Here is a 26166-nt window from a genome sequence, read left to right on the forward strand (position 1 = left end):
TGCCTTAGAGACCTGGATTTCAGGAGTGCTGAGTACCTACAATTCCCATTGGCTTCAACCTCTGAAAATCAGGATACTTGTAGTAACTTAAAATCGAAGCAGAAAGATGTGATATTTGAATGGTACAAATCCACACGTATATGACTGGCAGGCTAGCCAAGTGTATGCCTACTGTAAATACTATTAATTGGAAGCTGGCTTCCTGAGAGGAGATGGAGCTGCATAAAGAAGCAAGCTGTGACGGTGTCTGTCACTTGACAGACTGCATGCTAAGGAATATAACACTTACCTGTAGCTGGGGAAGAACTATTTCAGTTTGGCTTGTTTGTCTGGGATCTTTTACTGCTTGTTTTTGTTGAACACCTTCCTGTCTGTTACACTGATGGTTAGAAAGCATAGTTTGATTTTTGGGTCACTAGAATGTTCTACTTCTGATAACCTCTCTGAAGGTTGTGCATTTCAGTAAAATTCTGGCAGACTTTCAGGTAGTTTTCAAGATTTCTCTCATATGCAAAGGGAATCTTGATATGATGATTAAGGCAGATTTATAGCAATGGCAGCAGCAGCAGCACGGATTTAAGTATGTGTGAAAAGAAGAGTCTGTCGTTCTTTTATTGCATGGAACCGAACTGACATCTACAGAATGGTGATAAATTCAGGGCTGATTTCTCTCTTTCAACATCTATAGTAATTCAGGGATTTTTAGTATTAGCAGGAGTTTTAAGTACAGGTAGCAAATACATCTGTTCTTTTAATGCTGCTTCTCCCTATATGGACAGGTTTCACTCCTAGGCCAGTTTCACTAATGAGAAGAACTGAGGCTTCCTCCCTGCCCTTTCCAGATTCATCTGTCTCAGATTTTTGGACCACACATCTGCTCAATGTATACTTGCATGCAATAGGTAAAAGGCTTAGTGACTCACAAAAAGAGTTGGTTTATACCATCCTAGAGCAGGTCTTCAGCAAGAGCTCAGGATTCACTCTACCGACATGCCAATTTTTTATGAGTCTCTCTCTCTTGTGCCCGAGACATTTGTCTCCTACACAAAAAGTCTCTCTTTCCTGGCTACTCAACCTGCTAGAACTGCCACCACACTATGCTGGGTTAAATTATACACCAGTATAAATCTGGAGTGCTCCACTGAAGTCACTGAAGACATTTGGTCCATTTATTCTGATTGTAGACCACTTTAAAGAGGGCTAGATCCTCGGCTGGTGTAAATCAGTGTAAATGATCTGATCTATAACTTCAGTGGTTTGGCTCCTATGTAAGACTGTGTTTTCATGAAAATAGATTCCATTATAATTAGATGATGCACCAGTTTTATCTGATACAATCATCATCAGTCATCAATAAATGGATTAAAGGTTTCATAGAATCATAGGGTTGGAAGGGACCTCAGGAGGTCATCTAGTCCAACCCCCTGCTTGAAGCAGGACCAATCCCCAATTTTTGCCCCAGATCCCTAAATGGCCCCCTCAAGGATTGAACTCACAACCCTGGGTTTAGCAGGCCAATGCTCAAACCACTGAGCTATCCCTCCCATGAGGCTCTCAGATATGCTGGTGATGGGAGCCACATAAATACCTAAATAGAAGTGGACTTTTTCTCTTCTCACTTACACCAGTGTAAAACTGGAGGAACCCAATGGGCTCCCACTCACTTAAGAACATAATGGGTCATTAGCTATCTTCTAGTCATTTGGTACAGAAGCTGATTTAAATGATAGGGTACAAACCACAGTTAGTAGTTCTTGCACTAAATGTTTAGTGCCTCAATGACTTTAATGGAGTTACCCCTGATTTACATAGGTGTACGTGAGAAACAGGCCCTATATATAACTGATACTACAGAATAACTGACACAGAATCCCCATTTTTTAACATTTGTTGTGGACTGTAACAATGAATAGATAGAAGACAAAATTAACATATGTAGTCTTGTTAATTGCAAAGGGCCTGATTCCGGAACCCTTAATTCATTCATGTTGAGTAGAATTCATTGGCACTGGTCCTATTCAATTTGCCCTCCATGCCAAATAGAAAAAATTCTATCCTTCTTCATGGGCTCCTTTGTTATCTACAAATAAATTGTGTCTAGTTCCACTGGATGTTTAATGCCTGTTGCATCAAGCAAATTGAGGACACTCAGCACCTCAGCAGGATTGGACTGTATATTAGAGCTAACTCAGATATCCATTTTATTTTCCCAAGATGGCAAAACCAGTTTGAGCACACTCTAAATTAGTCAACTGCCAAATTAAGTCTCTTTAAGTGCAATTTTCCAATCATATCTGATGAAAAAATTGTGCAGTCTGATGTCCAGTCTGATGTGCAGTCTGATGGAGGGAAGTGAATTGCCCGAAAACCAGAACATTTTTGGGGAAAAGCACTGAAAATCAAAAAAATTCAGCCTGAAAAACAAAACATTTTTTATTTTCATTTTTTTGATTAAAAAAAAAATCCCCCGATAGTTTTGTTTTCATAGAAATGTTATGCAGGAAAAAAGCCATTTTCCAAGCAGCTCTAGTCTATTCACATGTACCAAATCCTCAGACCTCCTTATTGTACTTTATTATATTGATTTTTTCAAAAAATCTCTTTAAATGTCATGGTATTTCTTACAAAACCAGCTTTTAAATCATTGAAAGAGGCCTCCAATGACACTGGGAAGAAAGAGAAAAATCGTCAATGCCAATCATGGGGAAAATTATGCTTTCAAGCAAAAACCACCTGGATGAATTCTTTGTCTCCTAAGAGCTTTGACTCGTTACTATAGCTTAGGCCACATATTTGACCCACTAAGAGTTTCCAACATCTCTTCTCTCCCCAACAACACATCTCTATTTAATCACTTTTCTTTCTTTCTTTCTATTTATATCCTCTCTATCTATTTCAATCGCTTCTTCTTTTCCTTTGCTCCTCTTGTCTCTCTCCTTTCTTATTGCTGCTTTATGATATTCACTTCTGTCTCCCACCACTCAAGCTGGTCAAATAGAACAAATAGACAAACAAACCAAACCAAACCTGATTCATTAATACTTATATGGAAAAAACCCAGAGTTCTAATCTCAATGGTTCCTGAAGTCATGTCATTCAAATGGCAGGCACATGTTGTTCATCCCTTCCATTCTCATTTATTTTAGCATAAATGTTTCACTCCTCCAAGACAGTTCTAAGAGGAAGTGCAGTATTTATTCCTCTTAGAATATTTATTCCTCAGTATTTATCCCATGCTCTCCTGTTTAAGAAGTTTTAGCCATCCAATGAGGGAATGGAAGTACTCTGTGATTCAGGTGACCAATCCACAACATCAACACTAAACATTCTTACCAAATTGTTCATGAAAAAATCAAGAGTCTGACATTTATTTGTTGAGCCCTCTGGCAAATATGAATGAGTCCATTTGCAGAAATTAGGATTGGTTTGCAAATGACTCACTAACCTAAAGGGGGCTACATTTGTAACTAATATAATTCAAATTGAATAATTCATCAACTCCATTCCTAACTCCCCATTGTGCTAGATGCTGTATAAACAATTAACATGAAGACAGTCCCCACTCCAGACAGCTCACCCCAGAAAGCAGTAATATCAGCTTGTCACTGGCCTAGTGTGACATGCTGTGCCTCAAAATAGCACCCTGTAACTCCCAAATTCATTATTCATATATGATTGTGATATTTCATACAAAGCATGCCATGTAAGATATCATATGAAAGGTCATAATCGGCTGAAACCCATTGTTCTGTCCAAATATCATTAGTGTGTATGAAGTTACGAGATTTTGCTGCATGGTTGTTACTGAAATGTCCTGTAAGTTTTCTAGTGACATACAAAGGATGTAATCCCCACACAGGAGGGTGTCCAATGACCCATTAATCAGCAGCGGAGTTGTAATCAAGGAATTTACAATTCAATGAGGGCTGCCCAAGCACCACAAAATGGGGACTGTTCAACTCTTTGATCCAGTTGCACAAGACCATATGAAGGGGATTGCTCAACCCGGTGACTCAGCAAAGCTCACCAGGACATGTCTGGGCAAGTGGCTTCTAGGCACATGGACTAAGGATATAAAACAGGTAACAGTGGCAGCAGACCTTGGCCTTTCTCCTCCCCCACCTACACTGGAAGCAACAAGAACGCTGAGAAGACGACAACTTCACCTGAGGAGGCTGGTCCAGGTTTAAGAGGGAAACCTGTGTATTATGAACTGTAACATCCAGTGGGGTAAGAAAATTGCTGATCTAAATACTGCCTAGTGTAATAAGGTTTAAGATTTAGATTGTGAGCGTATCTTTTATTTTCTTTGGTAACTATCTCTGACCTTCTATGCCTACCACTTATAATCACTTAAAATCTGTCTTCCTGTAGTTAATAAATCTGTTTTATACTTTACCTAAAACTGTGTATTTTGGTTGAAGAGCTTGGGAAACCTCAGCTCATGTTGGTGCTTGTCCTCTCTACATTGAGAGAGGGGCAGTCTGGGTAATAAGCTTACACTGGTCAGGCTTCTTACCAGGGCAAAACGATACAGCTCAGGGGTGTCAGGCTGGGGAGCGGGGGCGGGTGGGGGCGAGCGAGGGGGGAAGGGTGGAATTGGCTGGTGCCTTTCTTTGTGTGATTTGTGAGTGGCCTTGGGAGCATTCATTTAAGATAGCTGTGTGTAGGGGTCCACAGTGTGTTGTGCTGAGTGATAACAGCACCTGGAGGGATTTGCTGCTTGTCACTAGCAGAGCATTGTGAGAGAGCCCAGGCTGCAGAGTTAAGGGGGGCACAGTGGTACTCCAGTTCCAGGTGCTACTTTGGGGAACCTGTCACACCTAGCTATATATGTTATCATTCAAAAGGGCTCAGTGCACTTGGAGGGTAAATTGCATAGTCAAAAAAGTGATCAACGTGTCAGCTGGTGGCTACCTCTGCATTTCAAAGTGACTTGAAATATTCTGAATCAGTTACCCTATGGGTAGCCAATATGCTGAAAAAATTATAGCTTTTCCAGGGTGCTGATTTAAGAGGCAATTTTACTGCCTGTTTTGTGTTTACTAGGCAGGCTTTTCAATATGGGCATAGCTCAGGGCCAAGGCAAGAGTCTGACTTGGCTTTCTGTACATAAATACAGGTGAGTCACTGGATGTGCCTGTGCACAGCTTGAAAGAAAAATACCTGAAGTGATCACTGACTGCCAGGAACTAGTGCCAGAATATTCTCAGTGTCCTTTGCTCTTCCTTGGCTCATCCTCATTCACTAATACAGTGCCAAGATAGAGTCTACCCTTCAGCTCATTTCATTGGCTGGCTCTGTGCTACAATAAGCATATTTTTAAATGAAAGGTGGTTTACACACACGTAGACACATATGCACACACACAGTGATTGATGCAGGATCATCACCAGAATTACAGTTCTTAAGAACAGGTTTCAGAGTAACAGCCGTGTTAGTCTGTATTCGCAAAAAGAAAAGGAGGACTTGTGGCACCTTAGAGACTAACCAATTTATTTGAGCATAAGCTTTCATGAGCTACAGCTCAAATAAATTGGTTAGTCTCTAAGGTGCCACAAGTCCTCCAGTTCTTAAGAAAACTTTCAAATAGATTTTAGGGCTGGTTATCACACATCCTGAGACAGTTCTTCCAAAAGCTCTGTGGTGGTCTGTGTATGCTGACAACTGCATGCCTATGAGCTTTCCTGCTTTTGGTTATTACGCAGTGAATCTGGGGATCTTACTTCAGTGTTTGTATACCTGCTGCATGGAACCTTTTCTCGTGTTTGAATTAATTTACATTAAAGACGAGACTGACAGCAACACACCAAGGATTCCTACAGGTTAGATAGGTAAGTTGTTAAAGGTGAAATTCACCCAGTGCTGAAAACCTACCCAAAGAGGCAAAATCTGATCTCAGTTACTCTGGTGTAAAGGTGGAATAATGCCACTGACATCGGTGGACCTATTCTAGATTCACACTGGAGTAACTGACACCAGAATGTGGCTTACAGCCTTGTGCAAGACTTAAATGTCGCTTAAGAGCTGTAAGCCACATTCTGGTGTCAGTTACTCCAGTGTGAATCTAGAAGTGGTGTATGCAGGCCCTTTACACTAAAGCATATTTTACTCTTAAGGAACTTAACACATTTCCAAAGATGGTGTTACATGCGGTAACGTTTGAGCAGTGTACAATTGGGGCTTAACTGGAAAAAGCTTCACTTCTTTGCAAAATATTTTCCTCCTCTGTATAAGCAGATTGCCAAAGGGAATACATGCTACTGTTACAGCCAAAGTTACTGTTATAGCCAAAGGATGTACAAGTGGCTGTGTAAGTGAGTTGCCAAAGAGTGTACAAGCTACTGTTCAAAGTTACAGTAGAAGGGGCATTCTGAGCTTGAATGTGTATGATATCTGGGAGGAGTGGTAGATACACTGGAGGTAGGAATAGGATACAGAGGGACCTAGACAAACTAGAGGATTGGGCCAAAAGAAATCTGATGAGGTTCAACAAGGACAAGTGCAGAGTCCTGCACTTAGGACAGAAGAATCCCATGCACCGCTACAGACTACGGCCGAGTGGCTAGGCAGCAGTTCTGCAGAAAAGGACCTAGGGGTCACAGTGGACGAGAAGCTGGATATCAGTCAACAGTGTGCCCTTGTTGCCAAGAAGGCTAACGGCATTTTGGGCTGTATAAGTAGGAGCATTGCGAGCAGATTGAGGGACGTGCTCATTTCCCTCTATTCGGCATTGGTGAGGCCTCATCTGGAGTACTGTGTCCAGTTTTGGGCCCCACACTACAAGAAGGATGTGGAAAAATTGGAAAGAGTCCAGCAGAGGGCAACAAAAATGATTAGGGGGCTGGAGCACATGACTTATGAGGAGAGGCTGAGGGAACTGGGATTATTTAGTCTGCAGAAGAGAAGAATGAGGGGGGATTTGATAGCTGCTTTCAACTACCTGAAAGGGGGTTCCAAAGAGGATGGAGCTAGATTGTTCTCAGTGATACCAGATGACAGAACAAGGAGTAATGGTCTCAAGTTGCAGTGGGGGAGGTTTATGTTGGATATTAGGAAAAACTTTTTCACTAGGAGTGGTGAAGGGAGGTTACCTAGGTTACCTAGGGAGGTGGTGGAATCTCCTTCTTTAGAGGTTTTTAAGGTCAGGCTTGACAAAGCCCTGGCTGGGATGATTTAGTTGGGGATTGGTCCTGCTTTGAGCAGGGGGTTGGACTAAATGACCTCCTGAAGTCCCTTCCAACCCTGAGATTCTATGATTCGATGATATTCTTACCCCATCAATTAAATGTGGGGGGGTTTTCAGATGGCTGAGGCAGTTCTTAACGGGACGTGGTGCCTATTCCAGTGCATGCCCTTAAAAAAAGTTTCCTTTTAACTTTTTACTCTTATGCAAGGTATTAATGGTACTCATGGTATTCACCATTCTAAGTTCTATCGGGAATACCTGCTCATACAAGTAATAGCTTACCTAACAGAAAAAAGGTAGAGGGAAAGGGTGCCCACTGTACTGCTAAGACACTATTGTGAATATCTCCCAGGCCAGTAATGGCTGTTCAATGTCCTACTGTATATGAACAATATTCATACACGTTGCTGGGTCCTGAATTAACTGTTATAACACTGGACGCACACTTGGATATATACTGAAAGCTGCAATGAAAATACCTGTGCAGGTATCAGTGTGCAGCGGTGGTACAAAAATAAAATAAAATAAATAAACAGCACAGCCAAAATGTTAGAATGGAAAAAGAATGTTGAAAAAATAACACTGGGAATTAGGTTGAAAGTTTTACATCAAAACACTATGGGAGAAACAAAAAATGTCACGTTTAGTATCTGCTTTCCTTGAAAAATTTCAATTTTTCACTGAAAAATTCAAGACCCCAAAACTGAAAAATTTTGGCTGAAAACTGAAAATTTTTCCATGTATAAATTTTGGTGGTATTTTTTTTTAAAGAATTTTCCTGTCCCCCCTCCCCCAACACACATTTTTTGGACTCTCTCTATAGGCATGTTATTATTCCATTATATAATTTATGGTCTCACTCTCTCAATTGGTAGTTTCTTACGAAGTACTCCAGCACCATAGCATCTGAGCACCTCTGGCATACCTTCACCTGGAACTTTGTTCAATTCTAGTCAAGTCTATATTGAAAAGATTGGGACAGTTTAAAGAGGAAACTAAGTGCCTAAGATAGAAAATAAGAAGTGACTTGACAGAGGTATATAAAATAATAAATGATTTGGGGGAGGTAAAGTGAGTGTGCCTATTTACCCTCTGAGGAACAAGGGAACACCCAATGAAATTGTAAGTAAATCAATTTAAAACCAGAAACAGGAAATTCTTAGGTATATAAAATAATAAATGATTTGGGGGAGGTAAAGTGAGTGTGCCTATTTACCCTCTGAGGAACAAGGGAACACCCAATGAAATTGTAAGTAAATCAATTTAAAACCAGAAACAGGAAATTCTTACACAATGCACGATTAACCAATTGCCACAAGATTTTGTGGCATCCAAGAGCTTAGCAAGATTCAAGAAAGGATGGGCTATTTATATGGATAGCAAGAAAATCCATTACATTAGGTAAGATAAAATAATATTTGCAATTACTGTATCCGGTTATGGGAAGGCAGTAAAAATGAATGCCTATTTTGTTGTATGCAAAGATCTAGGCAAGTTCAGCTGTTGACCCTGTCATCAGTCATTGTATGTGGGGGGAGGAAGGGGGAAAGAGTGCATATACCTCAAGCCTATACTGGATTTCTGGATGTACAGCCATGTTTGCCTAATCCTCAGAAACAAGCCAGAACTTGCAGGTGAAAACTGACATTTTTCTTCACAATTTGTTTAGAATTTGCTCCCTATGTTGCAGGTACAACATTACATCCCTTTTATTTGTTGAAACGAAATCGCCTCTAACTTTCTCTTTTATGTCTTCCACTTTTACATGATGTTTCTTCTGGCAATTTCAGTCAACTTTCTTTACCCCATTCTACATTCTGACATTGCCAGTATTTTTGTATTGCTAACTTTTGCACATATCCTCAGGAGTTTTTCTGATGATTCTGTGAACAGTATACCCTGGATGTTTACCAACTCCTAACTTATTTATCATACCTGGCTTATTTCCTAGGACAAAGTGAAAACAGCATCTGTTCTTGTTGATTGCTAAACAAACCATATAAGGAAAAAGTCCTTTAGTATGTCTAGGAACATAGCATCTTCCTTGAGGACCCCACAGCTGCTGTCAAAGCCAGCACCTGCAAAATGACTGTTTGATTTTTTGTACAAGCCTCTTTACCTACATGTACATTTTTGATTAACATTTTCCATGTTACCCAAAGTACTGCCAACTTCACTTTCCTGAGATTGCCTTTAATCTTTCCTGGGTTTTCCCCTACATTCTCTTTGCTGCAGTAGCTAACTGCATATATTCCTTATTTTATTGTTTCACTGCCCCATAGAACCACATCTGTACCAGACTTTCAGTTTAAGAATATACATTGTGTAAACTCATCAGGGCAGAACAGTTGATATCCATAGAACAAGAGGTTCCTGATCCTGATGACAGGTTTCAGAGTAGCAGCCGTGTTAGTCTGTATTCACAAAAAGAAAAGGAGTACTTGTGGCACCTTAGAGACTAACAAATTTATTTGAGCATAAGATTTCGTGAGCTACAGCTCACTTCATCAGATGCATTCAGTGGAAAATAGAGTGGGGAGATTTATATGCATAGAGAACATGAAACAATGGGTGTTACCACATACACTGTAATCAGAGTGATCACTTAAGGTGAGATATTACCAGTCCCTCCAACGACAGACTGCTGAATTGGAATTAATTTGCAAACTGGATACAATTAACTTAGGCTTGAATAGAGACTGGGAGTGGATGGGTCATTACACAAAGTAAAACTATTTCCCCATGTTTATTCCACCCCCCACCGTTCCTCAGACGTTCTTGTCAACTGCTGGAAATGGCCCACTTTGATTATCACTCTCCTGTTGGTAATATCTCACCTTAAGTGTTCTCTATGTATATAAATCTCCCCACTGTATTTTCCACTGCATGCAGCCGATGAAGTGAGCTGTAGCTCACGAAAGCTTAGGCTCTAATACATTGGTTAGTCTCTAAGGTGCCACAAGTCCTCCTTTTCTTGATCCTGATGAGAATCTTTGCATACTACCACTATGCACATACTCTGAACCCTACTGTGAATATCCACCATCTGGCATAGACTGCATAATGATATGTATCATGTTACTCACACGCAATTGGCTATGCCAATTATCCATAGATGTGTTAAAGACTGAGCATGCCCAGTGTGAAAGAGGACTCCAATTTTCAAAGCTGTCTAAGGGATGTGGATATCCAGCTCTTATTAAAATCCCACCCTGGCTGTTCTCAGAAGACTTAACAGAGAGCTCATGTCGATAATGGAAGTGCTGTGCCTTGTCTCCAACTGGCCTGTCTTTGAGTGCTTCTCAGACATTACAGCCTGCATTACCCTAATCATATCATGTAACTCTTTATATAGCTCTGCCTAGCAATGTGGCCTTTTATACTATTCACATTCAATATATAGCAAGGAAAATCAGTTTCTATTTTTTATATCTGCCAAAAATTTTCATTTTCTCATTTACAATTTTTTCCACTTTTTTCCTCTCTTAAAACTTTTATTACTTTATCAGAGCTGCTGTCTGTAGGCAAGGACTGGCCTGTCTCCCAAGATTTGTGAGAGTGATGGGTCATCCTTCAGGACAGGCTGTAGATCCTTGATAACGCGTTGGAGAGGTTTTAGTTGGGGGCTGAAGGTGACGGCTTGTGGCATTCTGTTATTTTCTTTGTTGGGCCTGTCCTGTAGTAGGTGACTTCTGGGTACTCTTCTGGCTCTATCAATCTGTTTCTTCACTTCAGCAGGTGGGTATTGTAGTTGTAAGAATGCTTGATAGAGATCTTTGAGGTGTTTGTCTCTGTCTGAGGGGTTGGAGCAAATGCAGTTGTATCGTAGAGCTTGGCTGTAGACAATGGATCGTGTGGTGTGATCTGGGTGAAAGCTGGAGGCATGTAGGTCGGAATAGCGGTCAGTAGGTTTCCGGTATAGGGTGGTGTTTATGTGACCAGCCCCCCAACCTGAAGCAAATACTCACCAGCAACCACACACCACACAACAGAACCACTAACCCAGGAACCTATCCTTGCAACAAAGCCCGTTGCCAACTGTGCCCACATATCTATTCAGGGGACACCATCACAGGGCCTAATAACATCAGCCACACTATCAGAGGCTCGTTCACCTGCACATCTACCGATGTGATATATCCCATCATGTGCCAGCAATGCCCCTCTGCCATGTACATTGGTCAAACTGGACAGTCTCTACGTAAAAGAATAAATGGACACAAATCAGATGTCAAGAATTATAACATTCATAAACCAGTCAGAGAACACTTCAATCTCTCTGGTCACGCGATTACAGACATGAAAGTTGCGATATTACAACAGAAAAACTTCAAAACCAGACTCCAGCGAGAAACTGCTGAATTGGAATTAATTTGCAAATTGGATATAATTAACTTAGGCTTGAATAGAGACTGGGAGTGGCTAAGTCATTATGCAAGGTAACCTATTTCCCCTTGTTTTTTCCTAACCCCCTTTCCTCCCCGCCCCCGTTCCTCAGACATTCTTGTTAAACCCTGGATTTATGCTGGAAATAGCCCACCTTGATTATAATACACATTGTAAGGAGTGTGATCACTTTAGATAAGCTATTACCAGCAGGAGAGTGGGGTCGGGGGAGAGAAAACCTGGATTTGTGCTGGAAATGGCCCACCTTGATTATCCTACACATTGTAAGGGCCTAATCACATCAGCCGCACTATCAGAGGCTCGTTCACCTGCACATCTACCAATGTGATATATGCCATCATGTGCCAGCAATGCCCCTCTGCCATGTACATTGGTCAAACTGGACAGTCTCTATGTAAAAGAATAAATGGACACAAATCAGATGTCAAGAATTATAACATGCATAAACCAGTTGGAGAACACTTCAATCTCTGTCACTCGATTTCTGAGCTAAAAGTGACTATTCTTCAACAAAAAAACTTCGAAAACAGACTCCAACGAGAGACTGCTGAATTGGAATTAATTTGCAAATTGGATACAATTAACTTAGGTTTGAATAGAGACTGGGAGTGGTTGAGTCATTATACAAAGTAAAACTATTTCCCCTTGTTTATTCCTCACGAAAGCTTATGCTCAAATAAATTGGTTAGTCTCTAAGGTGCCACAAGTACTCCTTTTCTTTATCCTTCCTTAGTGATTTGAACAATCTCCTCTACATGTGTCTTCCCCCATCCACTAGTTTAAAAGTGAGTATTATATTCTAGGGTAAAAGATAATCATCACTTATTTATGTAAATGAATATCAGTTATTTTGAATTGCAAAATTTCACCCAGGAAGGGAGTTGGCTATCCATAAAGCCTACCTTGTCTAAACTCCAGTGTCTTGATGCTATGTGGCCATTTAAGTCTTCCTCATTTGCACCATAACCATCTGAAATTCACAGACTTTAATCTTAAATAACCTAAAATCCATGGGAAAAAATATGCACTGATTTTTACACCCATGAAGTTACTCCCTTCAAGTCACACATGGAAAAGTTGTAGGTAGTAATGTCTTGTTGGGTGGACAGAATTGAATGAAAAGGTGAACAGGGAGAAGAGAGACCTTAAAAAGTTTAAATCAATGTTGAAACTTCTGAGGCATTTCCTGGAGTAAACTTATCATCTAAATCTTAAAAAAAAAGTATTTGCCAGCTTTTCTTTAAAGACCTAACTCTTCTCATCACTCAAATAAAGGGTGCGAAGCAGGTATCCCGTACAATCAGTTTTAGGTATTGACTTTGCTGTTTTGCATGGTAGGTCAGGACTTGGACCTATGTTTATTTTTTAAAACAATGTGCCCACATCTACCCCCATTTTAGTCCTTTCAAAAAAATTTTCACAGTGTCTCACCTTCCAAGTCATCACCAACTTTTATTCTGCAACTATTTGCTATTGCTTTCTCAGTTGTAGACTTTATTCTCAATACCTGCAATGAATCTCTAACAATACCTGAAATCACTTTTTTTTTTGGGTCTGTCTGCACCATGTGATTATGAATGGAGGAAAAAGGATAGGTTATTTTTTTTTAAATTTAATACATAATGTACTTTTCTAGTTTCACAAAAATACAAAACCATTCGTTTTAGGAAATAGAGAGATTTACCTTAAAATGCAAAAGCCTCCATTTTTTTTGAAGTTTGGTTCAGCTCAGACAAGGCTACAAGAATTCCGATGCTAATCCAGGCAATTTAACTTTTTTCCCTCTTTCCATCCCTGTCCACATTCCCCTTTCGTTTTGGTTTTCTATCTGCTTATATAGCCCCATCACTGTAGTATCTGAGCCTTGCCCAAACATTCATGAATTTATTCTCTGACATTTATGGAAATATTAGTATCCCCACTAAACAGATGGGGAACTGAGGTAGAGAGAGATTATGAAACTTGGCCAAAGTCACACAGGACATCTGAAGAAGTGGGGTTTTTTACTCATGAAAGTTTATGCCCAAATAAATCTGTTAGTCTTTAAGGTGCCACCAGACTCCTCATTGTTTTTACAGGACATCTGGGCAAATCTGAGAAGTGAGATTCCAAGTCCACATCAAGTGCTTTAACCACAAGACCATGCTTCTGCACCACCATTTTCTAGAAACCCAGCTTCCTCTTCCCAGTTCTTCAACTCCTAACAGGTCTTTTGATCCTTCCAGTCACTGTCTCTAAGCTCCAAAGGCAGGGGCACACTCCATGTGATCAAAATCCCCATTACACAGTCAAAGGTGTGAAGTCTTCCCTGTTTTAGTCATCTCTGACTTGATGAGGGAATCATGTGGTATAACTATAGCTTCCTAATGTGGTTTCTCTTGTGCAAGCTTGTTATTAGAGAAAAACATGAGTTGGTTAAATATACCGTTCATAACATTCTATCTTCCATATGAAGTATCCACATGAGCAGTTGCTCTGTCTACTGCATTCTCTCTGCTCCAGAAGGTTTAGTGCCCTTTCCAGTAAGAGGCTTCCTAGGTGCAGTAGACATTCAGGAAGAGTGCCTGCAGATGATATGAATAGCCCAGGAGTCCTAGAATGTGATTCAGAGACACTTTGAAAAGTATCCTTAAATAGCGAGGGAACTTAGCAGGGGTTGGTAGTATTGGTAGTCACATCCCAGTTCAATGATAGAGTCCAGCACAGCAACCCAACCCATCCATAGACCACTGGCTGGAAGTCTGGGCCTAGACTTAGCACATAGGTGCTCAAATGCCATCTTCTTGGGCACAGGATAGCTGCACAGATAGGAAACATAAAAACATCAGAATGGCCATAGTGAGTCAGACCAAAGGTCCATCCAGCCCAGTATCCTGTCTACCAACAGTGGCCAATGCCTGCTGCCCCACAGGGAGTGAACCTAACTGGTAATGATCAAATGATCTCTCTCCTGCCATCCATCTCCACCCTCTGACAAACAGAGGCTAAGGACACCATTCCTTACCCATCCTGGCTAATAGCCATTAATGGACTTAACCTCCATGAATTTATCCAGTTCTCTTTTAAACCCTGTTATAGTCCTAGCCTTCACAACCTCCTCAGGCAAGGAGTTCCACAGGTTGACTGTGCACTGAGTGAAGAAGAACTTCCTTTCATTTGTTTTAAACCTGCTGCCCATTAATTTCATTTGGTGGCCCTAGGTCTTATATTATGGGAACAAGTAAATAACTTTTCCTTATTCACTTTCTCCACACCACTCATGATTTTATATACCTCTATCATATCCCCCTTAGTCTCCTCTTTTCCAAGCTGAAAAGTCCTAGCCTCTTTAATCTCTCCTCATATGGGACCTGTTCCAAACCCCTAATCATTTTAGTTGCCCTTTTCTGAACCTTTTCTAATGCCAGTATATCTTTTTTGAAACGAGGGGACCACATCTGTACGCAGTATTCAAGATGTGGGTGTACCATGGATTTATATAAGGGCAATAAGATATTCTCCGTCTTATTCTCTATCCCTTTTTTAATGATTCCTAACATCCTGTTTGCTTTTTTGACTGCCACTGCATACTGCGTGGACGTCTTCAGAGAACTATCCACAATGACTCCAAGATCTTTGTCCTGATTAGTTGTAGCTAAATTAGCCCCCATCATATTGTATGTATAGTTGAAGTTATTTTTTCCAATGTGCATTACTTTACATTTAGCCACATTAAATTTCATTTATGGTCTTAACTATCTTGAGAAGTTTAGTATCATCTGCAAACTTTGCCACCTCACTGTTTACTCCTTTCTCCAGATCATTTATGAATAAGTTGAATAGGATTGGTCCTAGGATTGACCCTTGGGGAACACCTTTAGTTACCCCTCTCCATTCTGAAAATTTACCATTTATTCCTACCCTTTGTTCCCTGTCTTTTAACCAGTTCTCAGTCCATGAAAGGGTCTTCCCTCTTATCCCATGACAACTTAATTTACATAAGAGCCTTTGGTGAGGGACCTTGTCAAAGGCTTTCTGGAAATCTAAGGACACTATGTCCACTGGATCCCCCTTGTCCACATGTTTGTTGACCCCCTCAAAGAACTCTAATAGATTAGTAAGACATGATTTGTCTTTACAGAAGCCATGTTGACTTTTGCACCACAATTTATGTTCTTCTAGGTGTCTGACAATTTTATTCTTTACTATTGTTTCAACTAATTTGCCCAGTACTGATGTTAGACTTACCGGTGTGTAATTGCCAGGATCACCTCTAGAGCCCTTCTTAAATATAAGATAAAAGTATATGGAAGCCTAGATTGAGCTTCCAGTATCATGCAAATTTGAATATCCAGTGCAGAATTACCTAAAGGTCACCCAAGTTGGATAACTGGGCCTACAGTTTGTTCAGTTTAGACAAAAAGCTCAAAGACTGGCACAAACTTCGAGTCCAATGCTGTTGCTGTTTACCATTCCTTTTCTTTTTTAAAACTGGGGATTCAGGGGCAAATTCACCTTTGGTGTAAATAGGCATAACTCCTCCATAGTCAATGCCTCAAATGGACCAAAATCTCTGGGGCTGGTGAAGCTTAATATTTTGTTTTTCCCAACCTTTCTACTTCATGAGTTCATGAGGGGTGAGGAGTGGAAAAACCAAGCAGTTTTGGCTTCTACTGTTATCTTTCAGGCCAGTTAACCACAATTGAAGTAGGTTAGTTATATAATACTTTGGGTTGGTTCATGAAAAAAAAAATCACACAGCTATTTTGGGTCTTTCTCTTGTGTGCTCTGATGCACAAATTAAGCCACAATTCATTGACAGGACTCCTGAGTTATGACAAGCTGAATTACAGCATGCAAATATTTGCATAGTGCTGCACATTTAAACATGGACCTCAGGAGTGGCTTTTTCTTGAACACAAACATTTTAAGCATAATGCAAGTGCAAAATGTAAGCGATTCCTCATTTATGGTGATGTAAATGGACAGACTGTGACCGGGAATCAAATGATTGCATTGAGAGGCCTCAATATGACAAATAACTTTGGGGAAGAATTTTCAAAGGCAAGTGAATTCCCAACTCCCTTTGAAAGTCTCCCCATAAAAGACAATATTTGTACTGAAGCTGTGTCATCAATGGCAAGGATACAACCTAAATTCAGAAGATTCTTAAATAAGTCTAGAAGTGGAGTAACAGGGTTAGCATTGTGCATAGCAATTAGAAAGGGACCAAATGAAATGTTTAGTAAACAACCTAGAGTCAAGAATGTCAAGAGAAAAGGTAAAGGGTAAAATTTTCAAGAGTCCTTTAATTCCATTTTCAAAAGTGACTTGGGATCAGATTTACAATGGTATTTAGGCGCCTAAAGATGACGCTAGGCATGGATCACTTGATGATAACCTGTCTGTTCATTCCCCTTGGGGCACCTGCCATTGGCCACTGTTAGAGGACAGGATACTGGGCTTGGTAGACCTTTGGTCTGACCTAGTATGGCTGTTCTTATGTTCTTAATGGGATTCACTAAGTAGGGTAGGCACTTAAGTCCCATTGAGATCGGGCACCTCACTGCTCTTTGTGCCTTTGAAAACTTAGGCTCCTATATCACTCAGGGACTCTTGAAGTTTTTATCTCAAATTTTTTTGAGTATGAACACTTGGCAGTCTGATTCTGCTCATTATAATTATTTATTAATCCAATTATACAAGGGTTAAATAGGTTTAAATCTATATTAGGCGTTTGCAGCAGTTTAACTAGATCAAGTTAAAATCAGTTTAATTAAACCAGTACAACTCTTCTCCAAGGCCTCTCTCCTTTAGCTCCCCCAGCCATAAAATGAGGAGAGTAATATTTACATACCTTGCAAAGGTATTGTGAAGATTAATGTCTGTAGGAAGAAAAGGAGTACTTGTGGCACCTTAGAGACTAACAAATTTATTTGAGCATAAGCTTTTGTGAGCTACAGCTCACTTCATTGGATGCATGCAGTGGAAAATACAGTGGGGAGATTTTATATACACAGAGAACATGAAACAATGGGTGTTATCATACACATTGTAATGAGAGTGATCAGGTAAGGTGAGCTATTACCAGCAGGAGAGAAAAAAAAACAACCTTTTGTAGTAATAATCAAGGTGGGCCATTTCCAGCAGTTGACAAGAATGTGTGAGGAACAGTATGGGGGGAAATAAACATGGGGAAATAGTTTTACTTTGTATAATGACACATCCACTCCCAGTCTTTATTCAAGTCTACTGTAATGGTGTCCAGTTTGCAAATTAATTCCAATCCAGCAGTCTCTTGTTGGAGTCTGTTTTTGAAGGGTTTTTTTGAAGAATTGCAACTTTTAGGTCTGTAATCGAGTGACCAGAGAGATTGACGTGTTCTCTGACTGATTTTTAAATGTTATAATTCCTGACGTCTGATTTGTGTCCATTTATTCTTTTACATAGAGACTGTCCCGTTTGGCCAATGTACATGGCAGAGGAGCATTGCTGGCACATGATGGCATATATCACATTGGTAGATGTGCAGATGAACGAGCTTCTGATAGTGTGGCTGATGTGATTAGGCCCTATGATGGTGCCCCTGAATAGATATGTGGACACAGTTGGCAACGGGCTTTGTTGCAAGGATAGTTCCAGGGTTAGTGTTTTTGTTGTGTGGTGTGTGGTTGCTGGTATTTGCTTCCGGTTGGGAGGCTGTCTGTAAGCAAGGACTGGCCTGTCTCCCAAGATCTGTCAGAGTGACGGGTCGTCCTTCAGGATAGGTCGTAGATCCTTGATGATGCACTGGAGAGGTTTTAGCTGGGGGCTTCAGCCTTCAACCTTCAGCCCCCAACTAAAACCTTTCCAGCGTATCATCAAGGATCTACACCCATTGTTTCATGTTCTCTGTGTATATAAATCTCCTCACTGAATTTTCCACTGCATGCAGCCAATGAAGTGAGCTGTAGCTCACGAAAGCTTATGCTCAAATAAATTTGTTAGTCTCTAAGGTGCCACAGGTCCTCTTTTTCTTTTTGCGGATACAGACTAACACGGCTGCTACTCTGAAAAATGTCTGTAGGGTGCATTGAAAATGTAAGGCAATATAGTAAGTGCTAAATATTATTAGTACGTGATGGCAATGTACAGCCCATGTCACTAATGTTCCTCATTTATTAATTCTAAGCACCTGCAGGCCAATTATATTTTGAACAGCTGTTGTAATATTAGCCACACTGGAGAATTCTGAACATACTGAGACTTTTCAGGCCAGCTCTGATAGCCCATATTCAAGCAAAGCTTTAAATGGGAGTTCTGCAGTCAAAGGAACTGTCCTTCTTCAGAATTTTATCTTCATGAATTGGTAGAGCTTGCACACTCTTGCTAGTTCCTTTTGGCTCAGGCCCCCTCATGCTGATTATCTCCCTTGTTATATGCTGAGTAAGCCATTGAGAAAAATGCAGTTGTCGGATAATTGACTCAGAAGAGGCTCCACTGTGCTCTTTCCTAGCAAATGACAAAAATCCCATGTAAATGGCACACAAGGTATAGATGACTAAAGTTCTTTAAGTTTTTAAATAATGACTTATGTTTCCCAGCCATTAACCTAATTATTGCTGGAAACGCCTGGCCAAAACATTCTTTTTGGTGGGTAATTAAATAATTCTGATAGATAAAGCATGTGATATTAATTTTTGAAGAAAAACAATTCCTGCTGTATAATATTTCCAAGGTTAGCTGTGTATCATTCAGTTAGGGGGCTGTGCATCTTTAGGTCTAGACTGTTACTTATGACCTCTGGCTATGCAGGATAGCATCAGAGTCAGAACTTTCCTGACAGCCCTAGCTGTTGCTAACCTCCTCCCCAGAACAATGAGTAAGGCGAGGCAAGGAAAGCCAGGACATGGACAGAACCTTGACTCCACTTTCTTTTGACTGGCCAGCACAGCTGAGCCTGTATAGGATGGTGGGAGGAGGGGTAGTGAATTACTTCTGGTGGTTTACTTTGCCCTGTAGCAGGGAAGAAGCAGGAAGAATGGAGCAGGAAACAAGCAGGGGCAGTCTTATGACTCAAGGGCATGCCTTACTCAGAGCTGTGCCTAAAGGCTGAACTAAGGTTTAATCAAAGTGTTTTGCACTGTCCCCTCTGTCCTAGTTTGTTTGGTCAAATTAATGCCCAGTTCCCATTAACTTAAAAACTATTCTTTTAAAGTTCTTCCTGTAGTTATTTTTGTATCATCCAAGTGAAAGTTATATGGTAATAGAAGTGTTAACCTCATCAACACTAGAAGCCACATCTCTGATACTTTTTGCAGTGACAGAGAATTCACAATAATATGGCTAAGATATATTTTAAAGAATGCTTCAGGATTGAATGGTTCAGGGGACTGGTAATAGGATCCACAAAGCCTGCAAGCTCTGGGTTACCATTTTAAATGTGGCCGAGGTCAGTTGTGGTTGAAAGTCATTTTTCTTTGACATCTCTTTCTGGTATACTGTGTTGGAAAAGAGCTGATAGCCTAGTCACATCCAAACCCCAAAGCCACCACCGTCATAACTAGGCCATCTCAGGAACAGCAAAGAACAGAATGGACATAAAGACAAGGAAAAGACCAAAAAATCAGCTTTATGATCCAGGGATGAATTCAGTGTAAGTGAGGGCTTGCAGATGAATTAGTGCTTGATTGGGGTTCATTGGCATTGAAATACCATGAGCTGCTCTTACTGAGCTATTTCTATTGCACCTTTGACCTTGGTATCTATGCACCAAATAAAACTCCTGGAATTCAAGAGATCTGAATTCAATTCCCAACTCCTCCGCAACCTTCCTGTGTAACCTTGGGCAAGTCATTGAATCTCTCTGTGCTTCATCTGTAAAATGGGAATAAAATGACTGTTTCTTTGCCACCCTTTGTCTGTCCTGTCTAGTTATACTATAACTTCTTAGAGGCAGGGACTGTTTCTGACTGTGTGGATGTACAGGATGTTAACCCAATGGGCCCCTGACCTCAATAGGGGCCTCTAAGTGCTTCATTTATAAAAATGCATGAATTAATAAAACAATAACTGTTCATGGTCCATGTTGTAGCATCAGTATTCTCAGAGCTCCCCAATGAGTTCAATAGAGAGTTCTGTTTAACAATCAATGCCGGGACACAGCTTACTATTTCTGAGTCCTCTTTTGAATGCATAGTAGCACTGGATCCCACTCCTGTTTGCAGAAGCATGACTTTGCCTAGTACTCTGGCCAAACCCATCACTACTTTGTATCTGTACACACAGTACTTTATCGTGTGAAAATTTGCTCCATCCAAACAATGTGAATTAAAGGCAAAGCATGTCTAGAGAATTCCTTCTTTGTAATAAGTTATCCATTAAATACCACTTGAGCTTTTCTTGTTTTAAAGCATATGTCAACATGATCTCAAATACTTTTTATAAAGTGTGAGTAGTAAGTCATTAAAAAATGACAAAAATGTCTTTAATCTATAAAAACTATTTTAATTAACTAAGATCTTTTTCAACACAACAAAATAAACACAGTCCAGACTGGGCTATCTACTGTAAAGTTATCCCAGTGTGAGCTGAAGATTAGGTTGTCAGTATCACCAGTGACACACCTTACATGCTTAAGGCATGTTTTCACCACTTTTGTACACTATCCCAGTTTCACTTTAAATATTTATAGATGGTAAATATTTATGTTTGTATTTCCTCTGGGGAAAATGTTTGTACTTTCTGAAACATGATAGGACCCAGAAGAAGGAAATAAAGTCCTTGTTAGCAATTAATCAAAGGTAACAGTTACTCAACACTCTTCCTTAGCACCCATTCACAATTTCCCTCATTTTATCAAGATTACGAAGACAGGTAGTCTGGGGGAGGGGCAGAACTTAAGCAAGAGGAGACTCCTATGGAAGTGTACTGTAAACATCCAGTGCTGCAAGTGGTGTTCCATATATCTGCCTTGATACTATCTACATTTAGCACACTAATTTGTATATTTGGGGCATGAAAGGGTTAAACACTCACTTTTCTACTGAGATCAGTCCAAGCAGCAGAGTTCTGGACTGGAACAGACTCTAAACTTCTCCCAGGTTTGGGGATGGAACTGATTCATTGTTCTGGTTTGGCCCATCTCTCTACTCTTTACAGAAGAAGCAATGCCATGAGCTCAAGGCCAGTCAAAAAAAGAAATCAGCCTTCCCAATTTATCTTGAGCGATTGCTAATTGATTTGTCTATCACGGCTGGGGTAGAAGCTCCTAGACATATTTCCTTTTCCATTGTATCCAAGGGTGGATTGCTCTCTATAAATAGGGCCCGACCAAATTCATGGCCATGAAAAACACATCACGGACCATGAAATCTGGTCTTTTGTGTGCTTTTACCGTGTACTATACAGATTTCACAGGGGAGACCAGCGTTTCTCAAGTTGGGGATCCTGATCCACAAGGGGGGACACAAAGTTATTTTAGGGGGGTCACAGTATTGCCACCCTTACTTCGGTGCTGCCTTCAGAGCTGGGTGGCCGGAGAGCGGCAGCTTTAGCTGGGTGCCCAGCTCTGAAGGCAGTGCCCCGCTGGCAGCAGCGAAGAAGTGAGTGTAGCAGCACCACAAACCCCCCTACAGTAACCAACCGCAATGAGTGACAGTAGCTATGTCAGCGGGAGACGATCTCCCAATGACATGGTGCTGTCCACACCAGCACTTATGTCGGTGTAACTTATGTCACTCAGGATGGTGGCTTATTCACACCCCTGAGCAACATAAATTATGCTGACATAATTGGCCTAGACTGAATAGGACACCACCTCAGGGGTGGGGTTGATGGCAGGAGATAGGGGGACCAGGGTCCACCCTACTCCACCAAGTACCAGCCCATTGCCCTAACAGTGGTGGGTGGCCCCATCACTGGGTCAGCAGAGAAGCCACCGAAACACACTGACTCATTTCCTGGAAACACAACCAGATTAATGTCTCATTCTTCCGGGCTACTTCCTACCGCTCGTCCTTGGCATGGCTCCATAGTCCGTGGGTCCTCAGTCTTCTTGGGATAAATGGAGGAGGCAGCCCCAGCAACTCCTCTTCCTAGCCAGCCTCCTTCAGGGGCAGGGCGCTGCAGAGCTTGGTCTCTGGTCTGGAGTTTTTCAGCGAGGCAGAAACATCTGTCTCCTTCTCTGGCTCCAGCCCAACTGAGCTGGAGGGTCCGCCTCTTATATTTCCTGTCCCAACCCTCTGCTTCCCCTCTCTGCCCACCAGAGGGCATAGGGTGGTCCCTCCCCTTCAGGCTCTGAGGGAGGCCACTCTGCCTCACTATATGTATATAAAACACGTCAGTAAGCAGTAGTTGCATGAGGAAGGGTTGCAGAACTGGACCCTAGGAGCTATATGATCTTGCTTATGAAATTCAGTCCTGGAGCCTTTCGAGGACTCTGTTCAGTCCTTTAGGCCTTAATAGACCTCTCCATGATGTTTTGTCAACTTAAACATAACTCTCTACTAAGGTCCATAAATCTGATGTGTAATCAAGATCTTTATACCAGGCTTCTGTGGTGATGATATCTATGTAATCAGCTGCAGAACCATGTGACATGGCATTTATTGTGCATCTTCTTGTGTTTCACCTGTACTCAACCCCGAATCCGTTGCTGCTGGGACTATTTCTAAGATTCCAAATTTCTAAGCAGCTCTAAACAACTATCCTTAAAAAAGTAAAATCAATCAACCTACATAAAAATTACACCCAGGATAGACCATATTTAATCTCAGCTAACTGGCAGGCTTATTATTCACTATCTTGTGACTACTTAGGGATATAAACAAAAGCTCTGTACAGCTAAAAAGCCAGGAATTCCATTGTTTTTCAAGTAAGATATTGGATCGTGGGCAATCAGACTTTAAAACTGCAGTATTATCTTAAGAAAAGCTACTTCAGTACAGTCAGAACATTCATTTTGTCTCCTTCCAGACAGTCACCATGGAATCACTATGCAATCATAGCACTAATGCACCTAGTCTTGCAAATGGAGGGATGCAAAAAAATAGCACCAATATATTTTTAAAAACTCAAAAATTTCTGCAATTGCTTTCTTTGTAATATATGTGGCACATAGAGAACCCATAATAATGATGTAGTAGAAAGGTTTTATTGGCATTCATTTGGGATGACATGTATAATTCTCTTGTGGCTTAATTCCAACAAGTCTTTTTAACTGAGGAAGGTTGGTCTTGTCATTAAATCACCAGAAAGGGAATCAGCAGGTCTGGATTAAATTCCCAGTTCTGCCCCAGCTTTCCTTTCTGACTTTGGGCAAATCACTTAGGCCTCAGTTAGCCATGTGCCTGACTTTAAGCATGTGCTTAATTGACTTCAAGGAGGTTGAAAGAAGCACATGCTTATGTGCTTTGCTGAACTGGTGTCCATCTGTGTTTCAGTTCCCCATCAATAAAAAGAGATTCACTCTCGGCTACCCTTTGGCTGCCTGGTCTATTTAAGATATCCCAAACTGACTCTTACTCATACTGAGTAGTACCTTACTCCTTATTTTCTGATTTCAGTGGGACTACTTGAGGAGTAAGGTAATACTCAACGTTATGAAGGGTATTACAACCTGACCCTGGATTGTACATTTTTGGGAGAGTAATTGACTCTTAGTTTGACTAGACAGCTCACAAGAGGAGCTCTCTCTAAGTCGCAACACAAATAATCCATACATTCTGCTTTTCTCTCCCCTATTTGCCTCACTTTAAAAATGGAAACTTTCTCCACCTCTTCAACATTCCGCTTACACCAGAAACGCTTCCAGTACATTATTACTATAAAGGATAACTGCCACATCTCCACTGTAATTCAGTAGCTAGGCCTCCATGTGCTGAGCCATGTAGTGGAGCGACTGAATCAAAAAATGTCCCATCTGTTTTTAGGGTTTCTCTAATTCAAGCTGATCTGTGTTTTATATGATGAGACCACAAGATAAAACAAGACTTGGAATAAAAGTTTATTGTAATTATGAGCATGGTTTACAATGCGCGTTTGACCTCCATTCATGTTCCATATTTTCTTTTATGACAATTACCAAATACTGCACTCCCTTTTTATGATCTGTTTCCTTTCATGCCTCTTAGAACTGAACAGAAGAGACCTAAAGAAGGATTTCTATTATTTAGCTGTATAAATGGAGCTGGAAATCTCCCTGTGATACTTCCCCATGTAAATATTTGCTGAGCTTTAGTGATCATGCTGCTTAATAATGGGCAGCTTATATTTTCATTCAGATAAATTTCAAAGCTGAATTTCATATGCCTCTATCATTTTAAGTAGTTTTTCTAGGGTCTCTAATTTACAGTCATGACAGTTTGGTCCATCAAATGAGTCTAGTCAAACGTGAGGACTGATCTTTTTACTCAGTGCCCAACATGTACTTCATATTTTACCAACTTAAAAATAATTAGGAAGCCTCCTTTTTGTTATCAATTACTGTAGAAGCCAAAACTACAGTTTTAACTGAATAGTTTTTATTTAGGCACATTATTTAATTGACTTCCTTAGAGCTATGACAATTGAATAATTCTAGCAGGATCAGGTCCATAGACTGAAGATCCATTCTCCTAAAGGCCAAATCAAGACTCAATCTGAACAGCACTGCAAGGAAGAAAATGGCCATAAGGCACCTCCTTGCTCCAGCTACACAAATCACGGGTCATGGCATGAGAGGAAGCAGGCTGTGCATAGCTGCTCTGTCACGCAGGTGGGTAGAAGGGGAAGGACTGGGTGGAGCCTTGACTCTGCCCCCCATCCAGTGCTGTAACTGCATCAGAGCCCATTGCAGAGCATACACTGCCCACAGCATAGACCTGGTGCAGTTTACTCCCTCCCTGGGGCAGCAGGCTGACCAAGGGGGAGACTGCATCGCTAACAGCTCCAGGGGCAGCGTAACATGCTGCCCCTTACTCCAAGAAGATTGTTAATTCACAATCTAGCAGTAAGAAATCAAAGGGGCCAAAATGAAGCTTTATTTTCTTATATTGTAGCTTTTGCATTTCATACCAGTCAAATAATGATCCTTTTCCCAGGGCAGTAGTCTCATTGATGTGAGTAGGACTGCTGGCTAGCGAACAGGGCTAGGTTTGGCCCATAGTCTTGAGAGATCCTTAACTGTTCGGTGCCAATATTGTCAGTGCATGTGGGGCGGGGCAGGGCGTTACATACATACAAACAAATACAGTTCTCTATCAATATATAGGGCTCGATTCTCATTTCGAGTGTAAAGGGGTCTTAGTGTAAATGAGAATCAAAGCCATATTGTAAAAAACATATTATATATGTGGTCATGGGATTTTTTATATTATGAGATATTTATTTTTCTATACAGACCATCTACACTGTTTTAAACATTTTCTTATACAACAGGTTGCTCAATTATAACTCGCTTGCCACTAAGGATTTGCTTTATATGTGGGCTATTTCAGTATAGTTTGCTGATAATATTTTTGATAAAATGTGACTAGTCAGTAGTTATAATATCTTCAGCAATTATATTTGTTCGAATTACTTATTCACATATGAGTTCCTATCAAGGTCCGTTCATAGAAAGTAAAAAGCTT

This window comes from Lepidochelys kempii, chromosome 2 (assembly GCF_965140265.1).
Source record: "Lepidochelys kempii isolate rLepKem1 chromosome 2, rLepKem1.hap2, whole genome shotgun sequence".
Taxonomy (NCBI): domain Eukaryota; kingdom Metazoa; phylum Chordata; order Testudines; family Cheloniidae; genus Lepidochelys; species Lepidochelys kempii.